The sequence below is a fragment of the Cottoperca gobio genome, chromosome 4, assembly GCF_900634415.1.
Source record: "Cottoperca gobio chromosome 4, fCotGob3.1, whole genome shotgun sequence".
NCBI classification, from domain to species: Eukaryota; Metazoa; Chordata; class Actinopteri; order Perciformes; family Bovichtidae; genus Cottoperca; species Cottoperca gobio.
In genome coordinates, this window is record NC_041358.1 from 17,397,274 (window position 1) to 17,412,606 (window position 15,333).

General features: G+C 43.2%; 1 long non-coding RNA gene across 1 annotated transcript in view; it reads left to right on the forward strand.

Moving 5' to 3' along the window:
- The first annotated feature begins 2,960 nt into the window (after window positions 1-2,960).
- Window positions 2,961-15,333, forward strand: part of LOC115007595 (uncharacterized) — a 28,993-nt gene continuing 16,620 nt past the window's right edge. The window contains exons 1-2 of the long non-coding RNA XR_003832195.1: window positions 2,961-3,179; window positions 14,805-14,917. This is a non-coding gene — a long non-coding RNA (uncharacterized LOC115007595). The remainder of the gene's footprint in view (window positions 3,180-14,804; window positions 14,918-15,333) is intronic.

Consider the following 15,333-nt stretch of genomic DNA (forward strand, 5'->3'; position numbering starts at 1 on the left):
CGTTGAAATGGAAGAGTATTTCATTGGACGACAAAAGTGAAAACAGGTGTTTTTGGAATGCGCAGCTGAAAAACTCCAAATGAATTTTAAAGAGATGAGGTTAACAGCTTCGAAAAGCTCCTTTCGTCTCAGAGAATTATGCTAAGTGTTCACAAAACATTGGTCTAAATATAGGGCTGCAACGCGCCGCAGATTAGCTTGCACAGTGATGGTTCTATAAGACGGCGGCAGAGAGCTGTCTTCCCTTTTTTTGACTGGCACTGCTTTGAACCCCACCGCTCAAATTCACCCGCAGTGGATAAATATCTGCAAGTATGTGTGTGTGTGTGTGTGTGTGTGTGTGTGTGTGTGTGTGTGTGTGTGTGTGTGTGTGTGTGTGTGTCTGCCTATTAGCCTGTTTGTGTATCTTCGTACATGAACCAAGGGTGAATTCATTTTCTGTGTTCATAGCAAATGTGTTCAACTGTTGAAATCTCTGACGTATAACGCATAAAGGGCACTGCGGTAGAATGAAGAAGAAGAAGCTACTGGAGTTTGTTTAGGAGCGAGAGCACCTTCCTCTTGGATGTTAAAAGGCATTAAAGAAAGACTGAAATTTCGGCTCTTGGGGGGTAACAATGTCATATATGCTCGCAACCCCCGAAAACATCAAAGGGTTCGTCTTGCTCAAGTCCTGTTTCAGCGAAGACATCCATGCTCTAATATTTGAGTCTTGCCTTTGATGTGTAATCACACATGCGCATATCTACCACTCGCACAGGCACAATACATTTGCTGAGATAAAGTGACTGCAGTGTATGACCCATTTTGCCGGAGCAGGGTTTTGCTTTCATAACGATGGGGTGTAAGTGAACGTGTGTGTGTTTGAATGCCTAGCCAGTATCTTACACCGGGATGATGCAGCACGACAGGCTTTTAAAATCTTGAAAAGGAAGTGCTAGGCTGGTTTCTGGTAAAACTGCTACTGTCACACGTCCAGTCATAATGCCGTTAGCCATACTCCCCCGGTGCGACAGGCAAGCCAGGACTGAAAGTACTCACAAGTGTCAAGAAAAGGGGAAGCTTTATCTTGAGTTGAAATTAAAAAAAAATCTAGTTCAGGAGTGTGTTGCGAAATATATTTCATGTTCCTTAAGTGTGGCGTCAAGCCTCGAAAACCCCTGAACATGCTCCTCAAGCAGTTAATAATCATTGTTTCACGGTGTTGGAGGAGCGAGGCAGAGATAATGTTTTGTGTCGAGATAACGCGTTGCCTTATTCCTGCCGCCTCCCGTTAACGCATAAGACAAATGGAATGGACGCCTCGCCTTGGAGCCCTCCAAATGAGGGTGTCTGCCGTGAAGTGAAGTGAAGTGAAGGAGGAGGAGGAGGAGGAAGAGGTGGAGGGAGGGAGGGGGCCAAGTGCCACAAAAATCAGGGAGCGGCTGCTCGACCCTCTCGGCGCATCACGGCAGCAGTCAAGTGAATGTGAAAACAAGAGAAAGCTTTGCGAAATATTGATTTAATGCCGCAGCCTGAGCAGGGGAAGATGCACGGTCCAGATTACATGCGCTCTATTTCCCACCCATACAGAACCTTGAGTTCCTCTGCCTCCTCACTCCAGAGAACCGAGGAGAGACAGAGAGAGGATGTTCTTTTATGTGCTTTTGCCCTCTGTGAAGTCTGACTGTGTAGAAAATCAATATGGAAATATGAAAAAGGGGTATAGGACTGCATAAATATGTAAAACATATCATGCTCCCTTTGTTTCTGAACATGTGAGAGAAAATATCAGAGGATGTTCTCGCTGTAACCTCCCACCACAGCACCTATAGGTTGTATCCCTTCCTTTCAATTAGCTCCCCGTCTCGTAAATAATGAATCAGATCGGAACTTGCTATGATCAAAAATTGATTGGTATAGGTTTTAGTACCACTAACTACAGTATGATAGGAAAGCACCAGGAAAACATGAAGTCGCAGTATTTCAGACATTGAAGGTAAATCTATAATAGTATCATTTTAGTGTCAAAGATTTCTTTCTTTTTTTGTATTTCCACTTTTCAGTGTTTTCATCAGCTTGTGAAAATGACATGATCTTGTTCCTTGCATTTGCGCCGTGATGATTGCTTTATTAAGTGTCTTATTATTAATACAATTCCTGATTTACCTGCATCGGGTCATAAGGCAGCAAATTATTCAGGAAGACATGCAACAAATCAAGCTATATGAGCCACAAATTAGATGATTTTCTTTTGGTTATTGTAATCGTGTGTGTCATTGCAGTTATATGTCTGTTACATCACATTATAATCAGATACATGTATGCATGTGTGTTGGGAAAACTGAAATGTATTTCACAGTAAAACACACAAACATTTTATCAGAGCAACATCAGACCACTGACAAAGATTCTTATATGAACTACATATTGAATGAAGGTCGACTGACGAATGATGAAAGATAGCATTATCATCTGGCCAAGTGATCAAACTGCCACATACAGTTACTGCTCCTGGTCATAATAAAAAAAATGATGCCTCATTTAGATTAAAGTGCCCACATCTTCAAGTTGACAGCCACTCAAAAGTTGATATGTAGACTCGCCAGACATTTCATTCCTCATTCGTTCTTTCTTTTTAGAGAGAGGACACAGAATACGTGCATTTCCCTACGCTGCCCTTTGTGTAACTCGTAGTCGTAGATGACAAAAAAATACAGATCTTTGGAACAATTTGTTACTTACTCCCCCCCCCCCCCCCCCCCCCCCCCCCTGCTGAAAATTATGAACAGTGAGCCGCACTCACATTCTTGCGCACAGCCAAGTGAGGAGGTCCGCTCATGTCCTGAGCCAATGGCGCACAGAGCAGCCTGATTATACTTATCCTCGACTGGCCAATGGCGCACCACTCCCCTGCTCACATGACGCCTTTCTGTGTGCTCCCTCTCCTCTCAGAACTCAATCCCGGCGAGTGCAGGCATCACTGAAGACTTGACACCGGCGGAATCGGACGTCCACTGTCTTTGGCAGAATTACCCAGGTGTTATCTTATGCAAACGTGTTCGCCATCAGATGATGCTGACCATCCTGTCGATGAGAATGAGTCCGCATCGCTGGAGGACCAGACTTATTTCCGTTTCCAAACGGCCGGAGAGGCACAGTGTCGAGACAATAACGCCCAGAAGTTATTGAAATGAATCGTAAGTAGGCGACGTTATATTTTTTTCCTTTTTATAATCTCTTATTTATTGCTAATATTCCGGAAATAAGTAGTTTATATTTATCATCTAGTCCTATTTCAAGTCGACCTCATTTTTAAATCCATGACTGCATGTGTCACTTGTGCTGTGTGCTTTCTGTTTTGTTTTTTAAGGCTATATTCTAAGGCAAATTAAACATTTAAAACCTTTTTTAGGCTTGTATTGCTAAAGAAATATCACTTCACTTCATACTTGAGAGTTATTTAAGTTCATTATATACTGTCGACATTCTTTGTGCGTCTCTGTGAATTTTCTCATTGGATGTGTGGCAGTCTGTGCGCAGCGCCATAGCGTGGAATATAGATTTAAAAAAGCACACGGTACACCCGTTGACCCCAGGCAGGCAGGCTGTGCAACCGGTCCACACGACTCAATGAGAACAATTAGGAGGGGGGGATAAGGGAGAGAGAGCGAGAGAGAGAGAGAGAGAGAGAGAGAGAGAGAGAGAGAGAGAGAGAGAGAGAGAGAGAGAGAGAGAGAGAGAGAAATAAATAAATAATGGAGTACTTGAAGCGCACTAAAACAGGGCTGCACTTCACTTCAACCCTCCAGGCAGGATAAGGGTGGATCTTCAATAACCTTGTGTGGCATGTCCATTGCAGGATGTGACACAAAAAAGTCCCTTAAGTTTAGACCCAGGTCAGACACAGATAAAAAAAAACAGAATTTTTTTTTTTTTTGAAATGAGTTGTTCCACCACATTTGAAAGACACTCAAATGAGGTCATGTCATTCACTGAACCCTTTTATTGATGGGAAATTAGGAGGTGGTGGGGTCAAGGCGGGAGGAAAGGGGGGGGGGGGGGGGGGGGGCTTTTGCAAAATGTCTGTACATTTTGGAACCAAAGCAAAAATAGGTACCCTCTGATTTTCCATGATTTCTGCACAATCAGGGGGAAAGAGCGGGGGACCGGGGCCATTTGATGTTTTGAAAGGCTTCAGATGGCTTTAATTAGGACCTATAAAATCTGTCTGCCCCATTCTCTGAGGCGGTGCTCTGGAGGAGCAAGAAGGGAGGGGAGCTGACAAAAAAAGAAAAAGAAAAAGAAAACCGATACAGAAAGTCACTTCGGCAAGGGATTGTCTAATGAAATTTTTATAACCCTCTTTTTTTTTTTTCTCGTTGCTCCCTCCCTTTGCTTCCCGCCCTCCCTTCCTTGATGCTGGTGGTATGTAGGCAGCCCTCTTATTCCTTCTTTGTCTGGCTGCTGTGTTATCTACACTCACCACCCCTCAATCCTCCCACCACCCTCAACCTAACTACCACCTACAGTCAGCCCGACCCCAGACACCTGAAGGCTAGACATAATGATCAAGAGAAGTTCCAGTCAGTCTGGAGCACAGCCAGTTGTTTGAGGTTTTCTTCTTCTTCTCTTTTTTTTTTATCCTCACCCTGGCCTGGCCTGGCTGGCGCTGCCCGTGCCTCTGCCTCTTTCTCCTTTCTCCATACATAATCAAGACACGCTATGTTATTTGTGAGTTTGTGTGTGTGTGTGGGGTGGGGGAGGGGGGAGGGGGGTTGGCGGCACAGGGATGCATTTTTATCGCTACTGCTACTGTTGCTGCCACTGTGTAGCCTATGGATCTTGGATGGTGGAGTGTGGGTGACTCACACAGCTGCAATACACACACTTATGAAGAAACATCAAAGACTTCTTCTGTGTGTGTGTGTGTGTGTGTGTGTGTGCATGTGCGTGTGAGAGAGATTTCAGCTATGCTGTTCTGACGAGCGTCTGCAGGAATATGTAGGTATGGCCATGGTGCCTGTAGCTATTTAATTATTTTTTCTATTTTGTTCAATTAGCTGGGGTTTATGTGTTCTTCTACTTGGCTCTTTTTTTGAAGCGTTACATTTATTGTGCCGCTGTATGTCACTGTTCCACATACAGGAGGCTCTAAAGCTTGATGTTTTCCCCGTCCTTAAGTTTGTTTCGGAATTCAAAAGAATTAGGGTCAATAAAAGAATTATCCCATTATTAATGAATGGGAGTTGAATCTTTTGAGCTTCAAAAATAAACGTAAAATATAATTCCTGCTCAGAGATTCCATTGTTACCGTACTGGAGGTTTTAAATGAGGCCCTCAGACGCTGTCTGTCGCGTTTCCTCACTGACAGTGGGCGGCTTTGAGTTGGGGTTTAATCCGATGTGGCTTCTGAAGTCGGGCAAAAGGAAAGAGAAAACATTAATTAGATGTGGGAGTTGTTAAAAATGCTTCGATATGTGTATTTCTTTGATGGACAAATTCATCTTCAAGAGTGTCTTCCTTTTGCGGAGTACGTGCCTTTTTGTTTTCTCGATATGTGTTGGTTAGGGATTACATCATTTGGCTGCTGCTGGGTTAGCTAGATGAGAAAGCTAGCCTGCTTTATGGAAAATGGCCGGTTGGAGCGGAGTCTTTGTTTGACATCTTTGCTTGACAACACAGTGACAATCAGAACAGGTACAGTTAGACGTTATGTTTTTCTGTTTCTAGTCGGAATTAGCCAAATCATTTCGGAGTTGTTTTTGTCAACGATGTCCATTTCTTGTTTGTTAGATGAGTATCCCCTAACAGCTGGAATGGGCTTTCTGTCTGTACCAACAACAATGTAATCTTCTTAGATATGATGTTTTGGAGTGTTGCTAAAATTTGCCCAGAGCTTCGACAGAAATCCTGCCACTTGTTTGTATGTGTTTTCTGATGTCTCTTCATCTGCCACCACCCTTTGAAGGGGGAAGTAATAAAAAGCTCAATGGGTGCAACAAGCTGTTCTTCCCTCCTACACTTTGAGGCTTTCTACCTGGAGATGAATAGGAGGCCCCTCCATAACGAAGGGGGAGAAGACAACATTTTATTGAAGGCTGAGGATGTGGGGGGATGCGCCATAGCTTATAGACACTTGGTGTGAAATGGTCGTAGTTGTACTTGTTTACAGGATATCACTGTCTACTGAGTTTGACTCGAGAATTATCCCTATTTTAGGTTCTATGAAGGCATCATTTTCTAAATTACGAATCTGTCAACATTGTTGACAACAAATAATGTTAATCTATTAAGGTTTAAGTAGGTCAAAAGGGTGTTATGTAAACATGAACAAATTGTCCTGGTAAATCCCGCTTGAAGTAAAATACTGTCTTTATAGCGTGATAATACAACATCCATGATAATGACATTGGACAATCACAAAGGCACAGATTAGGATTTACGGTAACCAGATTTATGCGTGAAGGAGTGAAGTCATGGTCAGGAATGTAAATGGCGGAGTCATTCAATTACCTCCATGCCCTTTCCTGGGAAAAGTCCCCAGCCGTGAAGAGGTTAATTGTTTTTGAATCTCCATCCGAGGGGAGAAAATGGGCGAACGGGAGGGATAATTGAGCCGCTGATAGTTGAGTGGATTATGGATTACTGCGCCTTTCCAAAGGAGGAAAGAAAAGGAGGTGAACGAGAGAGGAAGGAGAGAAGGGAATGGAAGGACGGGCTATGTTAATGGCCCATGTTGTGCAATGTAGCCGCAGGGATCGTCTGGCCTTCTTAGGAAGATGGAGAACTCCAATCCTGTTTAGCCCATGATGTGACCCTTGACCCTTTGCATGCTCCTCCCTGCTCCAGGTGCAAGCCCTCACTGCTGGCAGCTCACACACACTGCAAGCTAATTTCTCACACACTCTGCAAGCACTGGGGGGAAACGCCATATGAAAGCGCAGATCCTCCCAACATTTTCACCCCCCCCCCCCCCTCCCCCCCTGCTTCTTTTTTCCTTCATGCCATTCTATTGTCAGGGGTTAAAGATCCAAGCCTGCTTCTTGGGGGTGGGGGAGCGTTGCCTCTCTCTCTTTTTTTTTTTTTTTTCTTCCTCTGTAATATGTTCTCGGCAAGAAAATGGATGACTGTCTTTAAAGAGGGAGAAAAAAAGATGATCTGACATGCTGCAATAATCACAGGACTGTTAATCAGAGGGATGTCATGTATAATTACTACAGTGTTTGATAACACCGCAGCGAACCACCTCAGGCCATTAGGGAAAGTTTCCCGATGCCATTAATGGGCGTTAATAAAATTCAAGAAAACTCTGATTGAACGAGCCCTCTGCATGGCCCAGTGGTTAAAGCACTGTAAGGTTAATGAACCAATTTACATACTTTCTGCTGCCATCTGGGTGAAGTGACGAGGCAGATGCTTCCTACTCTGTACTGTTGCGTGGTGCTGTTCAACACAGAGGAATGTGTCAGGTCCTTAGCTGTCGATGAGCACATTTAATATTTAGCCTGTGGTCAAAAACATTCATGAATAGACAGAAAATCGATGCTGCTGAAAGGTCCTGTATAAATACAGTAAGCATCAACCAGACTGCTTTTGTGGCAAGTAATTGTTTCATTTAACCCTATTAAAAATGGGTGAATAAACGAGTGCATGTTAAATGTGGTTGATATCATGTTTGACTATTGTTCTTCATAAAAAGTGAGGCTTAAGTGTGGATTATAACCTAACCCCCCCCCTCCCCGTGATAAAAAAAAGATGTCATCTGCGCCGCAGGTGATAAGAACTTGATGGGGGCGATGCAAAATAATCATCATAGACGATGTTGGAGACTGGGCCAAAAAGAGGATTAGTGTCTGTCCACCTCTCTGCCATCATCATCTGGGTGATCACTTTACAAATGGAGCATTTTCAAAGCGCTCTTTTTGCGGAGGAACACAATGACATCTGTCGTCGATCAATAAAGCCTTGTGAAAGCAGAGGGATATACTTTTTAAAAAAAATCAAAGACTCTGGCTGGCATGACCATCATCTCATCCTGTCTGCGGGAATCAGATAAGGGAGCGGGGCCTTGCAGGAAAGGTTGTTCGGCCCCAGGGCTGCTCGACTTGACAGATATCCCTCCTATTGGCACCCATCGCAGACTGATTTCATCTGCAAATGGGGGAAAAAACCCAAACGTTTTTGCATCTCTCTGATAGTGTACATGTGGTAGAATAGCTGAAGGGATAGATGGGTAAAATGGAGCATAATATATAATCCCCCGCAGCGTGTATAGGCAGAAAATACACTGCTATTTCTCTAACCCCTCTGTTGTCCTCCATGGATGATGGCTTTTACCTCATGCTTCACTTACATGGTTTAAAGAAAATAAAATCACCCCGGTTTTGGTTTGACAATGTGTCAGAGCTGGTGCGAGTGTTCGTCTCAGATTAGCTCTTTGTGCCGTGAGGAGAGAGGAAAGACGCGATGGGGTGGGTAGGGGGGGGGTCAGGGATGGGGGAACAATAACGCTGCGATCACACAGCACAATTTTATGAAAGCTGTATTTGTCCGGTTGGATAGTTCTATCAAAGCCTAACAGCCACGGTGGAAGGTGATTTAAATGACGGGTTGAGCAACAAAGCCGGCAAGGTGTCGGGTTAGAGTCAAGTCTCAGCTGAATGCTCTCCAGGTAAAGGCAGATAATGCGCTCTCGAGTTTTTCTTTCTCTGTCTTAAAGAAGTCTAATTTCTACAGATGGCTCTGAGCTGACACCAGTGCTGCCAGGGCTTCTGTTCTCAGAGCTAAGCTTGTACAACATTAATGTGAAGATGAAAAGACATCATTGCTACACTTTTCTTCCTGTAAATTCATCCCTGAAAACTAGCTCAGAAAAGCACTGTTTCTTTAATAAGAGGATGAATGTGATTTCTCAGGTCGAAACCTGCCGTTCACTTGCAGTGCAGACAAAAGAAGAACATTGGTCTCTACTCATATCTGTTGTTGTTTTCAGTTTCAGAACCCCCCATCGTATTTCCTGGTGACTCACTTCTTTCCGAGCCATTTATGCTTGAAAAAACTTCCTGAGGATGAATCCCACATATTCTGGGTTTTATCGTCGAAGAGGGACCATTGGGCATAATGAAGTTCTGTTTCCCAGCATGAGTTTGGGAGGCTCATGATTACAAATGCTTCTCTCATTGTCTCCCATCATCTCCTGCCTAATTGAAGACAATATAATGGGACAATGGGGTCTCGCTCATCATTCTGCGTCAATGGCATGCTCTATGGAACGTGCCAGTCTGTTAAAAGAGGGGTGTCTGTGTTGGGAGGGTAGTGTGTCTGTATGGATACTTGAATGTGCTCGAGCTTGTTTAATTTGAACCAAGAAGATGGACAATTAAAGAACAGCTCCCCGGGGGGGTGCGGGGGGCTGTTCATTTTGGTCCGCTTCCCCAGTTCATGGCCGCCCGACCTTGTAAACTCTCCTGGATGTGTCTGGGTCATGCGTTAGGGGGGGGGGGTTTGTAGGCGGGAAGGGGATTTGGCGGGGGCCTGCCTCTGGAGAGGTTGTCTCAGATGATTAGGACAGCCAAGTGGGGAGAGTCCCTCAGTGCCTGGCCTCCTTCACCTCCCTAATATGTTCTGAATAAGTCCCCCACCGCTGTGCGTTTTGTTGTGGGCTTTTTTTTAGGAGTTGGGGTGTGTGTGTGTGGGGGGGGGGGGATTATGTCTGGCCATGGTTTAGGAGTGTTTGTCATCTGCCCCCTCGAGGCCTGCACCGGCTCCTTTGTCTGAGCGTCAGGCGTTGGTACAATGTCAAATCACACAATGTGCCTATGCAATGAGGGCATCTCGGGTTAGGAGCTGACACAAGATTTCATGTCCAGATTTTTCTTTTTTAGTAACTTCATTTTAGGTTCAAATTTATACAACCAATTTTCTCCATAAACTGTTACAATAGCCTTATATTTTTTTAGTAATTACGACACATTTCTTGGCCCATCTGTGCTGTTGCATTCTGTTTTTTTTTTGGCATTTCCGTAAATGACTTTGCGTAAAAAATACATTGTCAGAATATTATCAGGTAGAAGCACAGTATTCAATGTGTTATGAGTCGATCAAAATCAAAATGAGCTCAGCCATTTTGCACTGACTTTCAACAGTCATGCAAATAAACATCCATGACAGAAGGGGAAGCGGTACTCATTTCTCTACATGCGCATCAATAAACCAGAATACTTTGCAGCTACAGCTTGCATCTTTGCTAATCTAAGATTGCTAGCGTGAGAAGTCTATCAAACTCTTTAACAGTTTTCTTTTCTAATTTGAACAATGAGCCGCTGCGGTATTGTTTTTTCTCCAGTCTCACAACGCTATCACTAATGCTTCTTGATGTGTGAAGGCTGTTAAAAAGAACCACGCTGGACACCATTAAAAGTACATTCAAATATGTGCAACAATGTATAGTTAACTATCTCTTGAAATGTATCAAACAAGATCTGTGATATAGAAGTGTAACAGTATAGTAGAATTTTACTTTAAATCCAGGCTTAATACTATATATATATATATTTATATTAGTGGCCTATTCCTGGTGCCTGCATAGTCTAGAATTCAGTGTAATGGTCTCAAAGGCTTCACACAGTGCATCTCTGTATGAAATTTGGAAGAAAGATTCATTCATCTCAACACAATGGCTAACAAAGAGAGCACTGAGCCCCAGCCAAATATCACAAGTTACATTGAAAACAAATAAAACGGTCTTGCTGCACACTGAGGCAAAACCTCCCAATGACTGATAACAGTTCTGGAGGATTTAGGCGCTGTGGGAGAAATGGCTTCTGTGGCTTTGCATTCAATTTACTTTTGCCATTTGTAGCACCATGAAATGACACGCATTCCTTCTTCCCAGTGACAAAATAAACCCAAATCTAGCTTCCTACTATTTCTGCTCAGCTAAGTCTACAATTTCAATGTTAATTACTTCGCTTGAAATCGTGAAATTGAAATATGGTTTTGATTTCACTGCAAAAATCTAAATTGGGCTTCAAATGCAATGCAATTAAAGGTTTCTTTAGCAGCTTGCCAGTATTCCATAATAACTAGTTTATAGAAAATAAAATGCAGTAAAGTGTTTTTAAACTATCTGTCGCATAATTTGTAGTTTCTGTAAATAATTTATGAGAAATAGAAACACAAACACACACACACACACACACACACACATCCAAGCGGCGACAAAGCCTCTCCAGCTCAACCATATTTCTGAAAAGGTTAACAAAGTGTTTAACTTTAGATATCCTGAAACATATTGTGACCTATGGAAACATTATACCTTTTCAGTCTCAGCTATTTTCAAATCAAACTGCTGCTTAGTATGACTCACAAACGTACACTGCAATGACTCGTTACACATCCCTTTGTCTCAATTTACAATTGCTTACTATATTCCTCTCCAAGGGCGTACCTTACTTTGCAGATGGGTAAATACACCAGGTTTTGATGACACCAAACTATTTATAATCACTTTAGACTTAACAAGCTTTTATGAGTGGCAGTTTTAGCTGTTTCTCGTATAGCTGTGTTCAGAGTCTCAAAGGCCTTTTATTTGACGGAAAATATTTCAAACAATGAAAATATCACAAGTTCACTTGATTTTTTTTTTCTTTCACACCTCATTTGACTATGTCTGAAGGTACGTTAAAACCTTTTTCATAAAGATTTTTTGAATAAGACCTTGAGGTTCTTTTTATAGCCGGGGCTTTAAGGAGTGTAGATAGACACATCAATGGGCTGTTTGTGTCTGTGTTGGGGTTGAGGGAGTAAGTAATTAGTGTGTGTGTGTGAGTAAGGATTCACGGTGAAAGTCTCATCTGACCAATGGAAACGCATCCTTTGGTGCTTTTTTTTTAAGCCTGGTATTATATTGTTTAACAAGGAGAATATTTGTGCTATCAAAGCAGTTTCAATCTGAGGATTTTGGCAGATAATAACTACTTTCCAAATTAGTTGCACCACTTTCCACAAACTAGGGTCCTCAAAAGGTTAGAGAAAATTATGGAAGGTAATTGAATTTTGCAGACACGGAAAGGTCTTTTGTTGTGTTACATCTATTGAGACGTGGAAGAGGTTTTAGGAGGTTATGGTTAGAACACTTGTAAATATATCAGTTTATGCAAATCAGCTATCAAATGGAGTCTGACTTTTTTCTGGTGGTACAGGAAAGTAAATATATTGTGGATGATCTTTGTGTGGGCAGGAAGCCTTGTTCTCCCTGAGGGCATTCAGCCTCCTTGCATGCAGAAACACACACACTCTCATACGCAAGCCACCGTTTTTCCTCGCAGCGCGGCAGGAGTCTGTCTTCATCTGTCCTATTGATTGATGAAGCAGACGCAGCGGGGTGTCCGAGAGAGGGGAGCAGTCTAGATCAAGGCTGTGTGCTGCATCACTGGCAGTCACAGCGCACTCACACACACGCACACACACACACACACACACACACACTCTTTTGCCGTCTCTGTCATGTTCTCTCTCTGTCTGTCACGGCAGACACTGTAGACACTGGCAGCCATGAAACACAAGTCTACACACATGCATACTGAGAGACATGACGCGCACAGCAGTGCTGACACACACATGTTGTCATGGCTTACAAAGACAACGTATCACTCACTCACACGCACATGGAAGAAATTAGCATGGCTTGGCCATACGTGCGTGCCCCTAAGCTGGTCAGAAGTTTTCTACAAACATAATGTTTGTAGATTAGTTGGGGTTAATGATCCGATTGCCTTGGAGCTGCCATGGCGTGTGTGTGTGTGTGTGTGTGTGTGTGTGTGTGTGTGTGTGTGTGTGTGTGTGCGCACACATGTGTGTTTTTGGCTAAAGGGAAAAGGCACTGCTCTACTGTGCTGTCTCCCTCACTTCCAAATGAGACATGCCCCAGGCACCATTACAAGAGCCGTATTTATCCTATTAGGGAACTGGGTTTGCCGCCCTAGCAGTGGTCCCATAATGAAACAGCTAAATTTATGTCTTGACTAACCTCAATGGGCAGGTCCAGTATTTTCTTTGCATAAATGAGAAATTACAAGTTGTGTACTTAAAGGCTATTTTTACAAATTGCCTTTTGGAATGTCACTCTCATTCTGAACCATGTAAAAGTCGAGGAATAGAGCCTTTTTCTTTTTCTTTTTCTTTTTTCATGTGTTTGTTCTTTCAGAAAATAAATTAAAAAAATTCTCCTCTCCAGCTTTACTTTGGTGTTATAATTAGCTTCCTGGTCCAAACCAGAAATAGTCCTCTGCAAAGGACTTTTTCTTCAGTTTCTTAGTCAACTAGAGTCGGTGGGTTCAATAAGGGTGTAGTCCCTCCAAACCCACCCCGCGCCTCCCCACAAACACACTCTGAGAAGCCCCTCCCATGTAATGCTGAATGAACAGAAAAGTACAGGAATGACTGAAAATGACTGTAAGACCTCTACTTTTTTTCCCCCAAAAGTGACCCCCACCCCCCTTTCCGCCTACATATTTTTCTCCTATCACTCCCTCCCTCCATCCTTCGTTCCCTCCCTTCCTCTTCTCCGCCGTTCCTGTCGAGGCAGGGCGAGGGGGCAAGAAGAGAGGAGGGGGGAGAAGGGCAAACAAAGGAGCACTGTTGCTGCCTCGCTGGGGTTTTGCAGAGGGTCGACACCAGACTGGAGGGGGGGGGTTGCGGGTGGAGGGGTACAGACGGAGCGAGAGTGTGACTGAGGAGGTTTATCATTAAGAATAGAGATTAAAATGAATGGGAGGGGAGCAGGGGTGTCTGTTCTGTTCACAGTAATAAAGAGGACAAGCAGTGCCAGTCATTTTTACACACACACACACACACACACACACACACACAGTTGCCACACTCTTAGCAACGCTGCAGTTAGTGTGAGTGAGTGTGAGAGATAGGGGAGGGATGGTGATGGTTCATTGTTTCCTGGCCATTGTACAATATTTGCTTAACCCTCATGCTTTATCTGTGCAGCTGTATGCTAAAAATGAGATGGATGAAAAGTGTGTATGCGTGTGCGATGGCTGCTGTCACAGCTGTTAGCAATTTCATCAGTGCAGTGTAAGGCACCACCTACAGACACACACACACACACACACACACACACACACACACACGCATACTCACAAACCCTGTCAATTTAGCAAGCTGTACGGCCACGATAAAATCATTCTCCGAGCAGCACAATTACACATCAATTTAGCCTCCGCAAACAAAAACTGAACTATGAAACGGACATAGTAACAAGCTAACGCAGGTATGAAAAATGTAAATTGCAATCATGCAGCCATATAGGAACATATTCATCATTCTATAGCCCCTATTTGCCACGGGTTGCTAGTCACTGCTCCATGACCCCAACTTGAACCTCCTCCTTACATTGAGGAGTCTTGCTCCACTCAAATACTGCACTGGTTGCTGTCACTCAGCATTGCTCAGGTTTTCAACTATTTAAAAAAGAGGTTACCCAACACCTGGGATGAAATACAACATAACAAAATATATCTTGACTTTGAACATTTATGTTTGCACATTCTTCTTCAGGTCATGAACCACATCTATTTGTAATCTCTGCGCCCATCTTGTTCATACATTTTTTTAAGAAACTGTTTTGAAAGATAACTGAATTTTTAGAAGCAATAACTTGAATCCCACAACACCCAACTCTATAAATGGAGTATTATATATATATATATATTGTTCTTGATGTGTGGTGCTGGTAGAGATGTCTCCATTCCAAATTGTTTCTTAATAGTTTTGTTTCCCCTTTCTGTCCTTTTCCTTGTCTATGAAAGGAGCTGGCAGCAGAAGAAACAGGACGAACGCTAGCAGCGTTAGACTTCACCGCAGAGGGAAGGAAGGGAAACAGAAGAGCAAACAATGAAAAGACCAGAGTGATGAAAGAGAGGTAAGAGAGCTCGGTTTGCCTCGGGGTTATACATTGTCTTGTGTCTGTCCTCTATTGCCCTTCCACCTGATTGCCTGAGTCAGCTGTGTATCTGGGGTGGGTTTGGTGATTGCATGCCTGCGTGTGTGTGTTTATGTTATGCGTTTGAGTGCATCTGTGTTTGTTTTTGTGTTCGTCCCTGGCGGCGAGCCACAGCTGCCCGGTGAAGAACAACCATCCTGGCTGAGTCACCTGCTGCATCCTTAACTTCTCTATTATCTTTATGTCTCCATGTTTTCCTCTGTTTTACACTTGCATCCATTTCTCTGTACTAAAGAGGAACCCACCAGAACATTCTCATTTATGTGTTTGTTGATATATCTCTTGATTTATATGATTTAAGTCTCCTGGTAATGCAGAAAGTACACAAAGTGGGA